This window comes from Poecile atricapillus, chromosome 5, assembly GCF_030490865.1.
Source record: "Poecile atricapillus isolate bPoeAtr1 chromosome 5, bPoeAtr1.hap1, whole genome shotgun sequence".
In the NCBI taxonomy this organism is placed as follows: Eukaryota; Metazoa; Chordata; class Aves; order Passeriformes; family Paridae; genus Poecile; species Poecile atricapillus.
Window position 1 is genome coordinate 33,255,934 of NC_081253.1, and position 21,140 is coordinate 33,277,073.

The 21,140-nt window shown below is 42.0% G+C and overlaps 1 protein-coding gene across 5 annotated transcripts in view; it reads left to right on the forward strand.

Moving 5' to 3' along the window:
* Window positions 1-10,896: 10,896 nt before the first annotated feature.
* Window positions 10,897-21,140, forward strand: part of MAP2 (microtubule associated protein 2) — a 216,208-nt gene continuing 205,964 nt past the window's right edge. For all 5 annotated transcript variants that reach the window (XM_058840417.1, XM_058840419.1, XM_058840420.1 and 2 more), the window contains exon 1: window positions 10,897-11,027. The gene's annotated coding sequence lies outside the window, so the exon portion shown is untranslated. The remainder of the gene's footprint in view (window positions 11,028-21,140) is intronic.

Consider the following 21,140-nt stretch of genomic DNA (forward strand, 5'->3'; position numbering starts at 1 on the left):
TGTGTGTTAAGAAAAGAGTTATTTTCAAATTGTGGCCATCAAATTCTGAACCTCTGATGGGTCCCAAACATTTTGTCACAAACTGCCCTTATATTGCTCAGCTATAACTTCTGAACCCAGAACCAAACTTCTGAGACCACACTAAATGCAGTGTTTTTTTTCAGGCCATATTAATGGGATTTAAATGATTATATAGCAATTTTAATCCATTTCCACTTCTGCAGTCTCTTTGTTTCCTAAGAAAACTCATATAGCTTTATTTATTGTCTCATCTGAAAATGACAGAAAGCTTAAATGAATTATTTTTCACTTACCTGGAAGGTTTTAAAGTTTGTGGAGTTCACAGAGTAGCAAATGTTTAGTAGGTTCCCATGTCAAGATATAACTTTCCTCAGTTTGCTTCTGTAGATTAAAAGACTTTGGTTTAGATTTTAAGGATTTATTTCATATGTCAGTATCTGTAAAATATCCTGTAGAAGAAAATCTGAGAAGACATCCATTTGTAGATACAGTCTTTTTTATCTGTGGCAAAACACAAAGACCTGCAAGCAAGCCAATATTTAATTGCATTATCTAATGGCATCAAAATTTAGTTATGGCTCTCTTTAATAAAATAAATGTAGAGTCTTAGATGATAATTCTAAAATTAGGTCATGCCACACCTTATGGCTGTCAGTTCACTTTGTGAGATGAGCCAAGAGTCTTCCACACTCACTGCAAAAATGCCCTTTTGTTTCTGCTCAGAGGCTCTGAGTTGAAAAGACTTTTGGAGAAATGGCTAAACTTGACGCATTGTTTAAATGACAATATTTTTTACAGTCTTCTTCCTAAGAAAAGAATTACTGTGGCTGTTTTAGAGCAGTAGAGGGATAATGCAGTGGAAAGCACTGAATGCTTTGGGAAAGGGTATGAGAACAGAGAGAACTTAAAGAGCTCCTGCTCATGGTGCTCCAGGCTCAGAGATGCCAGGGAGTGAGTGGTCTGACCCTGTGCCCTCAGCAGGTGCCAGTGCCCATGAATTTGTCTCTGCCTTCTTTTAGTCCATGTAAGTTCTTCACCTTCACAGAGTCCTCTGCTAGTGAGTTCTGCAGATCAGCTGCATCTGTTTCAATAAAGGTGCCTCCTACCAGGCATAAAACAGCCCAAGGCTAGTGTCACTGGTAGATCCTGTGTAAATCCTGACTGAAAGCAGGGAGAGCTGCCCGTCACTGATGATAACCCAGGTCCTAAAAGTGGGTTTGAAACTCGAGCTTTACCTTTTCTCCTATAATGGGAAGATATTGAGATTTCCACAGCTAGAATTAACAATGAAATTCATGCCTGAGAAGGTGAAAGGAACAACAATGAACTCTAGAAAGTGGTGAAATATGGTGTCAGATCAGAATCCTCTCTGTTTCTGCATCTGCCACCAAGTTTCTGTGCAACCCTGATGTGCTCATCTGAAAAGGAGACAGAAATGTTATGATTATTGTTGTTTTATTGTTATTATAAGAAATGACAGAGCTCCCAGGAGGTGGGCACAGGCTGCCTGACACACTTTTATGTCTTTGGCCTCACAGCAGCTTTGGAGGACAAGGTGGTGGCTTAGTGCCCCTTGTTTCCAGCCTGGCATCTTAGTACTGAGCTGTTCTGCTTCTGCCTCTCCAGCCAGCCATTTCCTAGGGCACCAGTGTGGCATTGATTCACAAATGTCTGCAAGTGTTTTTTAAGAGCAGAGTGAAGATGCTTCAGAAGAGATGCATGCTTGCCTGTTGGGCAGCAGCAGCTTGAATACCTCAGTGCTGAAGTTATATTTGATGGTGCATGCACTTTGCTTTAGGAAAGCTGCCAAATGGCATTTTATCCCTACCTCAGAGCTCTATGCAATGTAAAAAAAAAGTGAATTTCCATGCTTTTTTTTCGCCACAGAAGTGCCTGCAGGTCTTTAGACAGGTTTATCAGGCTGGGATCTGGCTCAGACCAGAAAGAACCACTGGGCTGATGTTTGTGCTTAGAGTCAGGGCTTTATCAAGTGGCTCAGACTAGGATGAAGGTAGCCACCATCCAGCCAATTTCCCCAGAACCAAATGGCAGAGTTACAGTTTGATCCTCAGCCCAGGATCCCTGGGAGGGGCAGCTTTCTCCTAAACATTAATGTTAATAGAGGGGTTTTATTAATTCTTTGTCATGATTCCTCTTTAGCCTCCAATACAGGTGTGGCAGTCCTAGGACCAGCTGTGTTAGTTGTGTTTGAGTGTTAGAAACTAACTTACCCAGATAGATTTCTTTAATCTTGCTGATGCTCCTCCACTTTTCATTTTCATTTTTAATTTAATTTAATTTTTCATTTTCATTTGCCATTCAAGAAATGGAAGGCCATGAATTTCCTGCCATGCAGATAATTTTTCTTGTTTTGTTTCTCAGTCACAATGAGTGTAGACCTGTTGTCCTAACCTCACTGGCAGATTTTGAGTTCTTTTGGCACTGATGCACTGAAGCACACTGAGGGCTGTAGAGGTTCTCCCAAACTTCAAAGTGTTACTTTCCTTGTGAATTGCCACATTTCTGCAGGATAGCTTGCCCTTGCCACATCATTTGGACTGCCCATCTGTTGCTTAGTTACAAGACTAATAATAGGAGCCCAAATGATAGCAGAGTGGGCACCGAAGCATTTCAAATATGACAAGACCCAAAGGATGCTCATCAGTGTATGTGCAGGAATATTACACATCCCGAATTCTGAGGTTATAGTGACCATGACTGTTAGCTTTAACTTACACAGCTCTGTTTGCTAATAGCTTGGCTTTTGCTGGAGCTGGCTTGTTTGCAAGCTGTGGCCAGAGACACTGATTTTAAGGAAGGTGTGAGCTTGGGGCGAAATTGCTAAACAAAGGTCCTTAAAAGAGGGAAATAGGATAGGAGAGGAACTCCTTGGGGGTTTTTCTAAGGGAAAACTGATTGTCAGTATTAGGTCCTAGTTGCTGGAGTCAGGTTATGCAATGCAGTATCAATGTGAACTGCAGAACTAGCCATAGCTGCTATATATTTTTACTGATCTCTATCCACAGCAGCAATACCTTTCAGCTCTTCCCTGATGGTTTGTGTAAGGGAATTCATTTGTATCTTCACAAACTGGAATCGCATTTTTGAACCTCATGAAAATGAATTACACCAATTGCACAGGACACATCTTAGGTTTTCACAGCAGCTACATGAAAGACATTGTCCTTCCAGCAACATCAATTAATAGTCTGGAGGTGAGTGCTCAGCTCAACAGCTGAATTTAGTAACAGTTCATCTGCATGCAAGAGAAGGCTTCTCTGAACCTCCAGCAGCATCTAGTAGGACTCATACTTCAGCTTTGTGGTGACTGTGGCTGGGACTTGTATGGAGAGGTAGCCTGGGGATTGATTTTCTTGAGGTTCAGCTGCCTTCAGCGTGAGTCATCAACAGGAAACAGAGATAAGAGCCATCAGCTGGACAGTGCCGGACCATCCCCGGAGCAAGGTCTCAAGGAGAGGCTGGAATGGCTTTGTGCTTAAGAGCTTCAACACAGTAATTGTGTTTGTCCATGGCTCAAAAGCAACCAAGCTCCTGCCTGCACCTCCAGTTTGATGCCAGACCAAGGGGACCTGTGGGAAGGGCAAGGATTGCAGTTTTGGTTTTCTTTTTATCTTGTCTCCAAAGATTGCTCTTGGTGTTTGCATTGCAGATGTGAGCTTGAGGAAACACCATAGCTGACCATAGTAGGAATCAACTCTTTTCCCCATGTTTTAAGACACAGAAATGACATGAACAAAACCTGATTAGTTAAGAGGAGAGGAGCTCACTATGAAATACTGTGTGATGGATTTCTGGTTCATATATGCTGACACAGTGCTACTGGGAAAACATGCACTAAGGGTGATTCCACATTGTTATTTTTTCTTGTCAACAGCTTAGGCATTCTATGTCAGTAATGAGGAACAAACCCCTGCTGTGAAAGTGTTAGTGCTTTTTGACCCCTAAATTCAAAAGGAAGGAAAGCTCTTGGTGAAATACATGGCGATGTGATTCCTTTAGAACAGCAGGGCAAAACCTCAAAACTTGTAATCAAGTGGGACAATGTTGTATTGTTGCCTAATGAGATACTGCATTAATGTATGGAAATTCAGCTCATAGGGACTTGTACCATGTATAGGTGCAGTTTATGGGGTTGTTCTAACACCAAGAAATGAGTCAAAGTTTGGAACACCACTCAGGATTTTTACTTGGTTTCCTGTGTATTTGCTTGCCTGTCACTCCTAAACTTGTTTTGCCTCTCACTTTGCAATGGAGTTGTCCCCAGATAAAGGCATTACTTCAACATCAGCTAAATATCAGTTTAGTAATGCATACCCATTACTTGGTCCCAGGGTATCACTCAAAGAAAATTATTCTGCTGTGTTACATTGTCTGTTGATCACTCCTTTTTGCCTTTTATCTTTGTTATTCTTCCTCCTCCTGTCTTGCAGAAAGCCAAGGTTCCAGACCATTAGGAAACTGAATTATTAAAACCTCATATTGATTTTTCTTGACCATATAGCTGACGTTATCATGCAAGGACCTTGCCTTGAGCTATGCAGAAGGGGTTTTGCTAAACACTTGACAGCTCTCCTCACTCCTTTTCTTCATTACCTTCCATCTCTTTCCTACCCCATCATTTCCAAGAGGAGGAGGTTCTGAAAACCATTATGCAGAGTCATTTCATTTCACTGTCAGGCCCCCTTTGCTAGCAGCCACACAAATGATGGGATTTTTTCTTTCTTTTCACTCTGGAGGTACACAAACAGATCAGTCCGTTTGCTAAAAGCCTCGGCACACCACGGTATCCATGGCAACACACCAGCCTGCGCAAGCATCTGCAGATGCTTCAAAAGCCAGAAATACCAAGCGATGACAAGTAGTTGCTTCATACAATGGATGTTTATAGGTGTCACAACCATCTGAAATACTTCCTTTTCCACCCATCAGCTCCTTAATTATAATGTACTTTACATTTTTCTTGCAGCTTCTTTGTCAGAATCCAAGATTCAAGGCAGAAGTAATCCTTCTTTCAATGTTTATTTGCTTTGGGTTTTTTGCATTTAGATCACTGGCTGAGGTACCTCATGGGAATGAGCACCCCAAGCAACATTGCTAACTTTTCTCTTTGAACTGAGTTGGAGTGCAGGCTTCTCAAATTATAAAATCCACAGCTGTAATTGAAAAAGAAGTGGTCTATGTCAATCCAACTAATGTGGGTGCTAGGCTGAGTGGTGAATTGACCCATCATGTTGCATGAATTACTGGTTACCTGTAGCGATGACAGATTTAATAAGATAAATCAACCATTTTTTGGAAATATTTCTATTTAAGTTTATCCACCTGCTGGCATGGCTAGAGACTCTGCTAGTGTGTTTACAGGCACTGGTCTTCACTGAACCTGTGGTTTGTTCATATCTGCTCTCAGGAGATAACATTCAGGTGCTCAGGCTGCATTTGCAGCTGAGCTGGTTGCAGAACATGTATCAGTTCACTAGACCAAACCTGCAAAAGCATCTGTAATTCAGAATGAGTAACTCATATGGGCACTGATAGACACTAAAAGTTTCATGCTGGTGATGGCCCTGGCTGAGGAACATTTTTATAATATAGGACACCAACAGGCAGTCTTCAGGCATTCAGAACTCCCTTCCTCAACTCAGGGAAGTATTGCTGCTCCATTAAGATGTGGTGGGTATGCTTATCCATCAGGCTAGGGCCCTTCTCAAACCTAAACGGGACAACTGTGTTTGTTGCTCACAAAAAGGCTGAGAACAAGCCTGAGTTTGAAGCTTGGTAATGAGAAAGAGCCCAAATACATACATGCTTTACCTCCAGCCACAGTTATGGGAAAATAGCCCCTCGTTCTGTCTGTAATGTTTTCTTTCTCTTAAGAAGTAACAGCAGCATTTTATTCATAGAAAGGTGAAAAGAAATGCAAAGCCCAAACCCAAGATGAATTATGTTGCCCCATATCGTGGTGTTAACTTCATTGGGCTAATCTGTTTTCAACTGATGATTTAAGCTTTCAACTTGGAAAATGCAGTAACATTTATCTGTTTAAATGTAACAAGAGGATCATATTAAAAAGCCTGGTCAAAATTCCGCCTTAATAAAACACACTATTAGTGTATTGGAGCACTGATGAGCTTCCATGTGCAAGCATCTCACAGATTGTTTTCTCAGGTCTTTAATCCTCAGTAGCTACTGTTGGAACAATTCAGACTTTTCCCTAGAACAGGAAATTAAACCTCAAAAATAGTATATTCCTTGTATATACAAGGAATATACCATTTTTGACCAGTTTGACTATTCTGTAAGTTACACATCATATTTATTTTGAAAAGCAAATTTTTCATGTAGTTTTGCTAGAGGTTCAATGTGCAAAGAGATTTCACTACATAAAACTTACTGTGTGCTCTGTTCATCTTCTGTTTGGTCCTGTAAGTAGGCAGTGGGTGTTCCATTTTTTTTCATTTGAAGACCTGGTAGGGCTGAATGGTGCATTAGTTTTATTCTCCCAATTCTCAAGATAGATAAAGAAGGCAACACTTGTATTACTGAGAAGCTAGAGACGGCAAAACAAGTAACTCAGCCTGAAACTTCCTCACAATCATCATTCTTTAACTAGAAAATATCAAGAGTAATAAGACTTACTTTCCTAGAGAGTTTGGGTTTTTTTCTTATTGATCAGATGGAAATTTAATAGATGAACTATTGTTCTGTGCCCCAGAAAATGGGTTAAAGCAATGAAAGTTGGTTTAGGTTAAGAACTTTCTGCAGCTGAATTGTGTAGAGGTCAGTATTCCCCTCAATCCATTTTGAATACATTTAAAAAATGGTCTGCGAGATGTCACAGTAAGTTTGACACCCAGCTTTCTTCTCTTCAGCAGAGGAATCATACCCATAACTAAAATTTCACAAAGCTTCAAGAATTAAGAGGAAAAAGTAGTTGGATTAGGTAAATGACAGGGGAAGAAGCTCTGCACATAACCATAAACCTTGTAAGGGACCACTACTGTCCATTTTTCACATTGGTTCACTGGAGACTCTTTTCTTTCAATCCCAGCAGTGAGAAATGAAGGTGTTCTGCTGTAATGCATTCTCTCTGCAATTCTTACCTCCTTGCAGCCCCAAGATCTGGTGACCCAAGTATTTTGTACCCTCTCTCTGCTTTCAAATTATTCTACTTCTAATGCAGAGACTGGCTTTTGACATCAAAAGCATTTAGCAAATTACAGTGTAGCTCCCTGAAGCTAATTCTTGCATCATAATTCACATGGGAACTTAGAGTCCCTTGGACATAAAAACCAAAGATAACAGAGTACAAAAGCAGCATTGCTCTTGTACAATTCCTTCCACTGGGCCAGATCTCACCTTTGCTTAAAGCTTTCCTGTAGCAACCTGAGACATTTACATTTACAAACAGGTAGTATCTCCAAATAATCTTTGAATGGTAAATGTAATCAAATGGGAGACAGGCAGAAAAGGGATGGCTTTTACATGGAAATGTTACTATATGAGCTGATGAGATACAGTTGAGTTTCTTGTCAGAAACAGCAAAAAAAATGAACATAGTTTGTGATGCAAAGCCAGGGATAAGTCCAATCTATTTTCAGCGGAAGCTTTTATTTTGCTTGGTCGTTGATAAGCATTTGAAGGAGCTCTTCAGCTCGCTTTTCCCCCCATTGCCTCTGTCGGACACTAGAGGGACCCTAGAGTTTTCCAGCCCATGAACACATCCCAGCAATGCCGAGGTCGGAGCCCTGTCTTTCCTTAGCTTAGGTCACCTTAACCTAGGTGTTTCCAAAGAGAAAGATGGGGAAAAAACTGCTCAACGTGCCCACAGACTGCAAATATCCCACTGAGAGTAATGTGCAAGGGGGCCGTAGCCATACTTCTTTGTTTCATTAACCTCACTGGTGCTCGCAGCTCTTCCCATCATCAATAAATAAGAGCTGACTTTGTCTTGACTGCTCTGATTGCTCAGCTAATGCTGTGACATTGGTGCCAAGGCTTGAGTCACCGTGGTTTTGAGAAATTAAATGTTTCCTTACCCAGTGTGAAGTGATGCCAAATACCTAAGTTGCCACTACTGCATCCCAATAAACTCTCAGGGGAGCAGTGGGGAATTGTTGCTTAACTATATTGTAAGAGACAAAGTATTGACACAAATTCCTTTTAAAACAGCATTTCCCAGACACAGTTTCAAATTAATCTGTTCTAAAGACAGCTACAGGCAATGCTATTCCTTTTTCTCTTAGTAGGTAGGTAAAAAATCCTCTGTATTTGACTTACTAGACTTCCATACAGAGATCTATAATTCAGTAGCTCAAAGCTTTACTATAAAGCTCACGGTTTATGACGTGATGCAAATTATTTTTTCCTTTATACAAAAAATCTTTCCCCACTATCACTTAGTGGAATGATGCTTTCTGATCTCTGCATTAATATTTCTAATAAAAATATGTGCATACATTTTAATATCTCTAATGTGAATTAAAATATTTTTTTCTGTCTTAAAACATCTAGTGTCAACACTGCTGCTGGATATTTCACATGAAATATAAAGTAATCTGACTAGATAATTAGCTCAGGGAAAATGGTGACTGCCATTTTTTCTGTGCTTATTTTTCATCATCTTTGATGATTGTTTAAAGGAGAGATACAAGTGAATGACTAACTTCCAAGACTCACCTTTTCTCTTTCTCTCTCTCTCTCTCTGCAGGCTGCTGCTGAAAAGAGACAGGCTGCTGCTGTACTGCATTTGAGCTAGAGGCATTGATTCTCTGTCACTCATGGAATATTCTGAGCATGTCTCTGGTTAGTTACACCACCCCTCTGATCTCTAGGAATGTTTATGGACAGTGTACAGTGTATTGTACTTGTGTCTTTCCATTAAGACATCTTTCCATCTTTTCAGTGACACCCACTGCAGTATTTATTTCCAATGAAAATATAGGCTGTCTTTTCTCCTCCCCCCACCTTCTTTAAAAAAAAAAAAAAAAAAAAAAAAGTTTTAAATTAATCTAATTTCCATTTGGATGAAGTTTAACTTTTTCTTCTTGATCAAGTCAACTGCTCATTCCCTCTCAGGGCTGCTTCTGATTAGACTTTATGTTAAGCCTGCACGTGCATTATCTAGGTGATGAGAGGAAGGGTGAAAGTTCCTGTGCTTGTGGGGAGAACTCCATCAAGGTCTTTGCATGGACACCAAAGCCTCTGAGGAGAGGCACTGTAAAACACCAGCAGGACAAAGACACTGCTGTCTTCAGGGTACTGCAGACACTGGTGCACATTCCTTATGCTCTGAACCAGTGTCTTTCCTCCTAGCAGCCTGGGAGAAAGCCTGGCTGCAGAAAACCCATTTCCTCTGAAAGCATCTCCTCTGGAAGGATGTACATGACTGATGGTGAGTAATGAGCAGGGAACATGATGACTTTGTCACTTTGGCAAAATCCTGCTCCCTTTGCGTGGCACTGATTTACAGATGAAATGTGAGAAAAAAGCAGTGGTGGGAAGTTCTCTAAAACAGCTTGAGGAGGGCTCAGGAAAAGTACCGGAAGAAATATTTGTAGTCTTCACTCTTTTTAAATTAAAACTTCCTCATTTACAGATACATAAAAATACTTAACAAAGTAATTTGGCCTTCCCAAGTCAATTTCATTCATTAACACGGACATAACCTTAACATAGACTACATGTAGTAGTTGCTGAGTTTCTTTATAAAGAAACAGAAGCAAGGGTGGGACCTAGGCTTTCCTAACTACATTTTTTCCTGAATTGCATTTTAACCACTCAGTCTAAGACACATGTGGCCCAAATTACAGATATGAAATCTTCCAGATAACCTGCCCATAAAGAAAACAAGTGCTCAATACTCCTGAAACTCATGTTTGAAATCAAGCTGGCTACCTAAAATTAAAGACATTTTGGAAAAAAATGTAGATAATTTGCTCACAGTGATGCAGCAAAACGGAACCAAACTGAAATTAATGTTTAAATTTTTTCCACTGCAGTATTGGTAATAGTGTGCAATCTAGGTCCCCAAATATAAAGAAAAATATAAATTTTTGATTCACTGAATCAAAATATAGTACCTTCAAAACATTGTTGGAGGGCAATATATACATGACATACTCAGAATTTTAGGTTAAGATTCTGACAGACTGACTTTTGCAGTCATGAATTTTTAACAAACTAAAATTTGCTTAGGAAACAGAAGAGGTAAGAAGGCATCATTTTACTCTTTCATCTCCAGCACAGGTTGGTTGAAATGCCATGATTCTGGCTGTAACAGGTGAGATGAGCTCATCCTGTTGCCCTACCGCACCAGCGGTACTGTGGGAGGAATGACTTTGGAATATAGCGGCTGTAATGGACATCCTGAGCGGGAGAGTTCAGCTCGAGAATGTGGTGACAAAGTAATCGGATATCTTCTATTGCCAGAGTCCAGGAAATGGCTGGAAAGGCCGGCCCTACGAAAGCAGTGTGGAATCGAGCAGCAGTGCGGTGTCTGAGGGTCTTGTAAACGCGTTTTTTCACCGATCTCACTGTTATTGCTCTCTTTCTCCAGAGGAAAAAGAGGAATTAGACTGAGGCGGGCTTGCGGCGCTGGGAGACCCAAATGAAATCAGGTGAGGGGCTTTCGGGAAGGTGCTCTAGCTGGAGCAGGGCAGGGCAGGGCTGAACACGGCGGCACGGGCCGGGCCCGCAGCTGGGCGCGGGCAGGGTGTCCCGGAGCCTCGGTGTCTCTGCAATGCAGGGGCCGGGGCGGGGCGGGGCGGGGCGGCAGCGAGGGGCCGCTCCTCCACCTCCACAGGCGCGGGGCCCTGCGGGAGGGGCGGCGGGGCCGGGGCGGGCCGGGGGCGGGTCCCGGGGGCTCGCGGCGCGCAGGCGGCCGCGTCCCGGCGACAGCCCTGAGAGCGGCGGGGCGGGTCCGGTGGCGCCGGCTACGGCGCGTCCTCTGTGTGCCCGTCGGTGGCGGCAGCCGCCGTGGCGCTCAGGTAAGGACCGTGCCGAGCCCTGTCGGATAAGGGGAAGGAGGAGGAAGAGGAGGGACGGGCGGGGCGCGGGGCCGCTGCGGAGTGCAGGGGAAGGGGCGGGGGGGGGGGGGTGAGCAGCCGCGCGCGCTTCCCGCCTTGCGGCTGTCGCGAGCCCTTCCTGGGGGGCTCGTGCCGCCCGCGTGCCGCGGCTGCTCCCTCCCGCCGTCCCCCTGTCCCTCCGTCCTTCGGGCTTCCGTCCCTCCTCTGGGCCCTTCAGCCCCGGACTCAGAGCGGAGTTCTCCGCGGGTCGCCCCCGCCCGACCTCCCGGAGGTGAAAATGGAGAGCGGCGGCCTCCCGGGGCCGTTTTACCTTCATGGGGGAGGCTGCCTGCGAGGGCTCAGAGGATCTCTCCGGGCTGTAAACCCCTCTGGAGGATGTGAACCTCTGTCCTCTCCTGCCCCCAGCCCTAAGCTTCTCTAAGGGGATCTGCGCGGCTGAACAAAGAACGTTGTGTGAGGCGAGGGCTGTAAGCGCTGTTAATTTGCTTCGGGGAGGGGGAAAAACCAACCCACCTAAAAAATGTTTCCCTGTGTTGCATGGATCACGGAGGAAACAGCCGCGCACGGCAGCCCAGCGGCGAACAATGCCTTTTTATGTAAGAGAAAATGATGTAAAACGTGCCCGGCTCAGATGGCTGCAGGTAGGAGCCGTAGGCGTGTGCTGCGCTGCGCTGCCGTGGTGCTGCACCGAGCCACCGAATAAACCCTGCTCGCCTTCATCTGCCCTGTACTCCTTGGACACACTCCGATCTGCCCTTTGGATAACAACTGCTTCATGGAACACCTTCGGGAAAGAAGGGGGTGTGGCGCATGCCGGGAGAATTGCTCTCGGTATGAAAGGTACCGACATGGTCAGTTTCCCTGGGTTAAGCAGGAACTTTCAGTTTTCCTCCAGATAAAAATATTCTCTAGTGTTTTTTGGTGGATTTTCATGTTAGGATTCCTCCTGAGCCAGAGTTGCCGGTTTTCACTTGTAAGTGAGCATTAACAGAGAGTCATGCAGTAGAATGGGATGTATGCACACATATGTTTTAAGTCTTGCTTATTCTAGGTCTCTACCATCAATTTTCGTAATTTGTCGTGTCTCTGTGGTCATGTCAATAAATTGTACCCCATCCTTTCTCAAAAAAATCGTTTGCTGTCCAGCATTTGTGCTGCTTATTGTTCAGAAAACCTGTCCCTTTTGTTTTCAGAAGGGTTCTTCCATGTGAATCACATATTCTTTTGGTTCTGTTTCTTCCCGTTTTCGCCACAAACCTTTTTTTTCTCTCCATGAAAGAAGCTGTTTCTTTTCACCTGTGCTGGTTGAGACTAGGAGGGATGTCTAGACTACAGATCTAGACATCCCTAGCTGAAAGACCCAAGAAGAGCCTGAGCTGCAGAATGCATTTATTTTCTATAGCTTCATTTGCTCCTCCTGACTGGATGGCGTAATCACAGCATCTCAGACCTTGCCTGGGAAGAGGATGTGCTGAGAGGGCACGACACAGTGAAGTTGCCCCTGTGTTACATCACAGATCAAGAAGAAGTGATTCATGAACAGCGAAAGACTGGGCACTTTCCCTGAGTGTGCTGCAAACTCTCTTCAGTTAGCGTAAAGGCAGTGCAGTTAAATTTGTGGATGGTTGTTCATTTCTCCAGCTGATATTCTGAAAGTGTGATATGTGTAATGGAGCCCAGACTCACCCATGTATCACCTAAGACTTGGGAACCACCAAATTCCTCACTGTGTATTTCATTTGCAAGACACTGATGGTGCACTCAGCAGTGGGCAGGACCTCAGTCTTCATGTGGTACCAGTTTCCTGGAGCTCAGGCATTTACAGATGAGCTGAAGTAACACACTGAAAATAACCCCAGTAGCTTAGTGAGGCCATTCTGCATGATAATGAAACATGAATGTGAGCCCTGGCACAGGGCTCTGGGAAGAGGGGTGATCTCAGCAGTGGAGCGTGGTGCCATAAATTCTATCTCTTCTCATCTTTTCTTATCTCATCAAGGGACAGGATTTGGTAAATGGAACTTTTCAGTTTGTTGCACCTATATTGCACATTTCCTGTGGGTGTTTGAGAGAAGCCAAAGAGCTGTCATCCTGAGAATTAAAAGTTGCTGTTCTTCTGTGGAGAGTTTTAGCACACTGGAGGGCAGGCCATTGTGCTTATAATGCAGTTTGTTACATAAAGCAGCATTTTGAGCCTTGATTTAGAGGTCTGATGTAATTGTTATGGTATGTTATATCATACCCACTTAGCTGTGTTCTTTAATATGTTTGGATAATAAAGAAATAGTTGAAATTTGACCCCTGAGGTGCTGTGCCTAGGCAGGAGTGATCTGATCACAGCAGTCCCTAAATGAATTGCTGCAGTCTGTGGGTTAAGAATTGCCTTCTTGCTAGATGTTTTTTCCAGAGCCATACCTTTCCTTTCAGTCTATTGTCATGTCCCTTTCTGTACAAGTTACCCTTTGCTAAACCACCTATCTAAATTCACAGAGGAAACATTTGCTATGTGTGCTGACACCAGAGTGGGCTCTGGCCCCTCTAGCTCTGGCACTGTACTCACTTAACAACTGTCTGTGGAAGTTGCTAGAAGTATCTAACCCAGAAACAAGGGTGAGGCTCATTGCAGATTCTGCTGGGCTGTTTCAGCTTCACCTACCAATGTGGCATGTCATGCATGTATTAGAGACAGGTTTGTTTTCTTAATGGGGTTGGGAGAAGTCAAAAATAATTTAGGTTGTGAAGACTTTATGACGGTGGCTTTCTAAAATTCACCTTTTGATTACTAATTTCTCCGCAAAGGCACAAGGTTCTGACAGAGCTTGTAATACATCTGCAGCATATGAAGGATCTCAAATCTGATCTGCCATGGTGGCAAAAATGATAATCAGCTTAAGAAATGAAAATAAAGGTTCTACTGGTGCCTAAAGCCTGAGTTCCTTACAGATCTTTTACCTACAGTGCGGACAGTAGTTGTGCTGGTAAAACTTCTGGCTCACAGTCAAAGAAAAAAAATCACTCCTTGGCTTTATTTGGGTTTCAGAAGAAGCATTTCTGACTGCAGGACATTTGAAGCTGAACTGAAGCCTTAACTAGGAAGGGATTAGGGAGTGTTGCACTTAACATGCGCACAAATAATGACCAGAATTTGGAAGGTGTAATAGGGGTCCTAAGACTAGGTGACTTCCCAAGGTCCTTTCTGTGTTATCTGATGATCTAGATATTTTGGATTTTGTGCTGTCTTTAAGTCCGTGTGTGCACTTGATGAAGAAGTAAAAGTATGCATGTGCTGATATGTAGAATTGTTTCTTAAGACTCAAGGATGCTCGTTTTGGTCCATCTGTATTTATTCAGTTCAAACATGTGCTTAATTGCACTTGAACGTCAGCTGTAAGCATGCTTGAAATCAATTTTTTTATGGAAAAGGGATTTTTTTTTCTGAAAAGAGAAAGAAGATAAATTCATGGTATGTGGACTCAGTGTTGTAAACCCCTTGATGATATTTAGAGATACTTCCAGAGAAAGCTTGGAAATGTGCAATGTTCTCTGATATCATTACATGGCTTATCTCTTCCCAAATACATGTGCACACGCTGAGGCAGAGTATGAGTGGGTCATATTTAGGATTGGTCCTTTTTCTTCCATTTTTCAGCTTCATGTACAGGTGTGCTTATTAGCAACAGTTCTGTACTGAATCTCAGTTAATCAGCAAAAAACAGCACAAGACTTATTTCCATGGGGTGGAGCTGATTTAGAGGATTGGTGCTGGGAAAGAGATGGTTTAAGCTGCCTGCCTCAGTAAAGGAAAAATCTTTTATTTCGTGGGAAGGCTTAATCACAGGTTATGCTTCTAAACTACACAAGGGTGTTTTAGACAGCTGTTCAGTGTGACATTTGTAATTGCTTTCTAGGTATCGGAGTAAAGAACTGATGTATCCAAGGGGTTAATTTGGATTGTTGTGGCCACATGGGTTACTGTGCTAGCTGTTAAGAGGATTTGAGGTCTTGATTGACCCATTTTACTTTAACACTAATTGTTTGCTGTTGTATTAAGGAGAAAAGATGAGCTAATCCTTATGGTTTTACGCTCACTGCTGTTTTTCCCTACAGCAGTCTTGCAGATGAAACTGATCTTTGTTCTTTTTTCTTGATTGGAGAGGTGGCAGAAAGGCATAACAGACATCAGCTTCAGAGTGTATCCTGTATCTTTGTTAGGGTGCCAGTTTGAAAGGAATTATGGGGAAAAGGTGTGGCTTGGTCAATTCTCTTTGTTTTCTGCAATCTGTGAGATGGTTTAGTGCTGGTTGATAAGCTTGACCAGTGTTATGGTATGCTGTTTCTCTTTTAGCATTTTTAAAGTACATGCTTTTCTAAATCTGTGATGCAATGAGACTATTTATTCCATCACAGAAACTATCTACTTTAGCATATGATCCTTCCAGATAAAATATGTATGTGTTTCATATAGTATAAGGGAGGCAATGGCATTATTAAAACCAGCAGTGTTAAGTGGTGAAAATTAGAATACTGTGATGAGTTCATTGAATCTGTAGCTGACTTGCACCATCTGGAAAGAGACAATGCCATTTGCAGCTCTGTTTTCTGATTATTGAAAATCTGGGGTACTTTTTGCCATCAGGGGAATAATCAGTTTACACCTGACAATTCTTAAGTTATGGATTTGTAGGTGGAATTAAGGTCCTCTAACCTCATGCTAGAAGGACCTAATTGCTCCTTCATTTAGATTTGGCACTCATGGGTAAAAGCAGCTGAGGAATATTTGTTGTCTTGTGTCAAGCCCCTTGCAAGAAATAGGAAGAATTCTTTCTTTTAGTGCTTCTAGTAAGACAGTTAGATTGCAGTAGCTTCCAGTGAGTTGAGTCCATGTCTCTGTGAAGCTTGTAATTTTATTCCCTAAGAGAGTTTTAAATTAAATTTCAATAGCTCTTTGCAAAATTAGCTGTATTTAAAGTATATGCAACCTTTGGATAAACAACACAAAACCCCCCAAACAAACCAAACCCAGTAGTCCAATCATGTCAGCTAATTTGGCAGCATTTAATTATAGGACCTATTGATTCAATTAACCCTATGTTTTCACTTTGTTTTCTGGAGAGAATGACAGGGGCTGATTTCTGGTTTAGAACTAGGAACTGTCAGTTCTATCTTTAGGAACATAGATTATCTCTTAGAACAGCTGCTTGGCTATACAAAACTTGCCACTTTTCCTGAGGTTCTGATCTTGGATGAACAAAGCAAGGAAATGTCTCAAAATGAAAATGTGTTATAAAGATTCTGAACATAGTTTGGGATGTGCTTTTGAAAACTCCAGCCTTGGTCCAAATTTGATCCGGAGATGAACAGTAGAAAATGCTATAGACATTCAAAAGTAGCCTGTGTGCTTTACTACTGGGCCAGAATCCTGTATCTGCTGGCTGTGAGCAAAGATGGATTGGCCTCTTTCCCTATCTATTTCCACCATGGTGTTGTCCAGGTGGTGCCTGGAGGAGCCTCAGCTGAGTTTGAGGAACAGTGAAGTTTCTCTCTTTTTGTTCTCACTTTGTGTAGAGGGTATCTGAATTGCTTGTGCAGCAAGTGCAATTGCAAGGTGCCAGACATGAAGTGCAAGGACACCCTTATATCTGGGAGGGCTCAGAGTCTGAGAAGGACTGTGAGGAAAGCATTTTTTCTGTGTCTGCTGCGAAATGGGCTGAAAGTGTGTGCTCAAAACCCTTTGACTTTAAGGAGGATTCAAGTGTGGGTTTGAATTCTGGTTAGCTGGAAATCTGGTCAGCTTGTTTTAGCTAACCAGGTCTTCTTGTGTCAAGTTACTCTGTTTTCCACAGCAGCCCCTCTGTGACCACCAGGTCTGAGCAGAAAGATCTGATCCCCTCATGGGGATTTTGGCCAGACCCAAGGCAGTATACTGTGCCAGGACCTACTGCTGATGTTAACATGCTTTTACTGGCCCCTGGTTGATTGTTGGACAAAGGGACCCCACAGTCTTTTAATGCCCCTGCCCGATTCTTGCAGCTGCTTCTGTGTGATGTCTAAGGTGTGCCTAGGCATCCCTTCCTCTTCGTACCACGCGGTATCGCTCAGACAGCAAAGCTTCTCCTTTTGTTTGAAGTACTGTGACTGTGGTTTGATGGCCAGCAGCTGTACGTTCATGTGTGGCTTTCTGCTGACAGAAGACTCCTGCTGACACATCCCTGGCTGCTGGTGCCTGATGTGCTTTCAGGTGTTGGGCTGCTCCTCTTGCAGGCTGTGTTATAGGGTGTGCCGGGCAGGGAAGGTTGCCCTGCCTGTTTGCAGCAAGACTCTAGTCATGCATGTAGGCATTTGTCTGCTTCCCTTGAGTATGCTGAAATTAATACTAGCTTTTATTTCCATCAGCAATTAGAAAATTGTTCAAGGAGACTGAGAAAAAAATCCCCCAAGGACTCAAAAAGGAGACATGCAGGGATGGAGCTGGATGATCCACAAAGGAAGAGAGCAGACCTTGCTCAAGGGGTGGTCTGGATGGTCAGTCATTCATATCCCATCCTTCTTGCCTACCTGTAGCTTGGGGTGGGAGGGCATCAGAGAGGAAGGCAGATGTGATGGCCCTAAGATGCTTGGATACCCTATCCTCCTTCAGTGCCCCCCTGCGACCTGTATTACAAAATACATAGTGCAGGGACGTAGCCACAAGAATAGAAGGGATATTTCTAAAATAAGAGTGGCAGCTCCTTCAGATTTGTATCAGAATTCTTGATTTACATTGATTCAGTTTAAGGCAGTGTTTTGGCCAGATTGCTCTTCACAGACTATCAGCATGCTCAGAACATACCTGGAGTCAGTGTCTGTGTTGCCAGGAATCCAGAGCAGACCTAGGTATTTAGGGTTGTGGCTAAGTGTGTCTGGAAGGGTGTGCCCATCCTCTGTCTTTTACAACATGGTTGATTTGATGTCCTATAAAGAAAATCTCTTCCAGAAAAATGAGTAAGAGACAAAAAAACCCAGCTAAGAGTAGGCAGCTGCACCCTTCCTGCCACCTTGGCCAGTTTTGCCTCTTAAGTACCAATTGTTATCATCTCTTAGGCAACAGATGGGACAAAATTCCCTGAGAGAAAGAAAAAAAAACCACAACCAAAATCCTAATTTCCAAAAGTAATTAAAAAAAAAAAAAAAAAAGAAAAAGCAAACAAACCCCTATGTGTGGAATGCTTAATAACCTGATTCATTCTGAAGAGCAAAGGATAGAGTGTGGTAAATAAGCTTTCATTCCGTGTTGTTCTGCAAAGTTAAGCTTTTCAGGCTGTAGAGAGCTGGTTGTGCTTCTGGATAAAACTCAGAAGAATATTGATTCTAAGCATTTCTTAATTACCCAGTGCTGTCTGTTACAGCATATAATAAATTTATGTTTAAACTTTTAATAAAAGGCATTTTATGTTATTGTAAATTAATATATATAGTTTTATACTTCACATTTTGCCAAAATTAGCAGAAGTGATTTATAGATAATACTTAGTCTTTTAGTTTAGATAATTTTTAATGGTGTGCTAAAACATTAGCAGTACTTTGAATGTAGTGTTAAAAACTCTTCTAAATGTACATTTCTATATGAATAGTTGAGAACATTTTTTGTGGAATGCATTTGGGAAAAAAGTCCAACTGTATGCTCTTAGAATGTCCTCTAGTACTCTTCTCTGAGCAACAAAAGCTGAATTCACTCAGGCTTTTTTTTTCCTTCATTTGTTTTGGTCCACTGTACGCTTGCAGCATCACTCTTAGCAATAAATGGAATTAATAATTTGTTACAGATCTTTAATTGATAATTACAGGCACTTGGAAATTAGAAACACATTTCTCATTTTACCATATTTATGATATTGATACTTCAGATGCTGGAATGTGTGTTTATTTAGATGATAATGCTGGTATCAGAATGCCAGCTCTGACCTGCATCATTACCTGTAGTTACCAGTAGGCACAGTCAGTCAGGCCTTTCCTTCCAGCCACCCCTGCAGACCATGAGTCTGTTCAGAGACTGACCTTTGGGTGGGTGCTGACTTGTGAAAGTGCTGCCAGTGTTGCTTGATGTGCACTGAGCAGCTATAATTATAGGGACTTCTGTCCTTTGATTCATCTGGACTAAGTAGTCTTTGAGCCCTGTATTGTAAACTCAGGCTTTGTGACACAGTAAGTATTATCTGCTGAGACAATGCCTTATTCAGTGCTTTGAAATCTTTTTATGAACTTAATTCTACTTTTTTTGTTTTTTAGCACAAATGGATTTGTATGCTGCTATTTATGAGAGGGTAGTCCTTGATTGTAATTAATTAATTTTTTTGAAGGTGCTGACATTGACAATATTTAATTGGTGGAAAGCGTGTACCTCTCTGAGCCAGCAGATAAAAATGCTACTGGCTGTTTTAAAGCAGATACTCCTTTTTTTGGGTGGTGTCATGCATTTTCTATTTTATGGGAATAGAGCAACTTGGTGAATGTGCACACTGTACTTAAGGAAACTTGTTTACCCTTTAAATTAAGTTTTAAAATTTAAAATTAATTAAATTTTAGGACTGAACTCTTTAACAACCTATTACAAGCAGCAGGAGGGAATAAATACTTGGAAAAAAATATTGAGCAAAATGAATGTATTCCATACTTCAGGACATGAAGTCATGTTTAGTACCAGGGGAAAGACTTCCTTGCAGACAGTGTATTGCAGATTTGGCATTATGGGGCATTACTCTGAAATACCTCTGTGGTCAGCACCAGGTGATTTGTCCTTACTCCTTTGCCAAACTCATGTGAATTTAAGTTCTGAAGTTTCAGTTACTTGGAGGATTTGAGTTATTTTTTTTTTCTAATTTGTTTTATATACTGATAGATGCTGTAATTTCTTTTTTCCTGAAGAGGCTGCAATTTTCTTCTGCATTTTAAGTTATTGCAAGATCAGTCTCAGTGATATTGCTTATTCTAGTGTGCAGTGGAATAAGTGATTTGTCTGTATCCTGGGATGGGCAAGAGAATGAATATTTTACCTTTACTGTGTGTTTGTGTTTTCTGTAGCAGTGTTTTGGTGCCTTTTTCTTGCTTGGCTAAGAGAAAGGGAAGGTAAGTGAAAAATGAGGTTTCCTCCAGCAAGAAAGTGATCTTTTGGGCACATTAAAAAGGCAGAAGAAAAAAGATCAGAGAAACATGCTATATCTTCACTTGAAAAACTAGCCATGGAGACTTGTTTCAGCTATTAGAGGTAGGTTCAGAGCTGATATGTCAGGAATAGAATTTGCCTGTTCCAGCAGCTGTTGAACAACAGCTAAAAAGAAGTGACTATCCTTATATTCACCTCTTTTCCCCATCCAAGCATGACAGGATTCTTTAGGATTCTTTTCCTTTCATGCCTTTGCAGTTGGAAAATCTGATGGATTTATCTGCCCTACTGCTCTTACCTGCAGGCAAAGGTTGATCTAGATTGAAGTGTAATCCCCCTAGATTAATAAATAAACCCTGCCCCATGTCTATGTCCCTAAGCAGATGAGTAGCTCTTTGAAGAGTGTTTTGAAGCCTTATTTGAAGTGAAAATAATTTCTAACAGAAACTTGCATTTTAAAAGATACTAAAATATACAGATCGTAAAATGAACAAGCAAATAAGCGTGCCTCAAGAATAAAGGTACTATATCTCTGGTCACTTGTTGGTATTTCCCTTTCTGTGATGGATTTTGTAGCTGAACTTAAAAAGTATTAATTGCCCTTCACAACTGGTGCTGGGCAATTTCCCCTTCTAATACAGCTCTGTCTGCATTTATCTCTTTCAGTTCGTTACCTTTCAGTTTAATCACTCATTTTGTATTGAAACATTGCCCATTATGTGAGCAGAACTCCACATAACTGCAAAACCTGCTGTATAGATGAAACCATGGAAAAAGAACATGATCTTCTGCTGGATTTTGTTTTGAAATGAGGTGTTTGTTTTCTGAGGAGCATGGGTTTGTGGGCAAGACAACGGTGGGATGAACAGTGCATATGAGCTTGGTGGGGCTCTGGGATAGTGGTGAGAGTCTCTGGTGTGTCCATCACAAGTGTG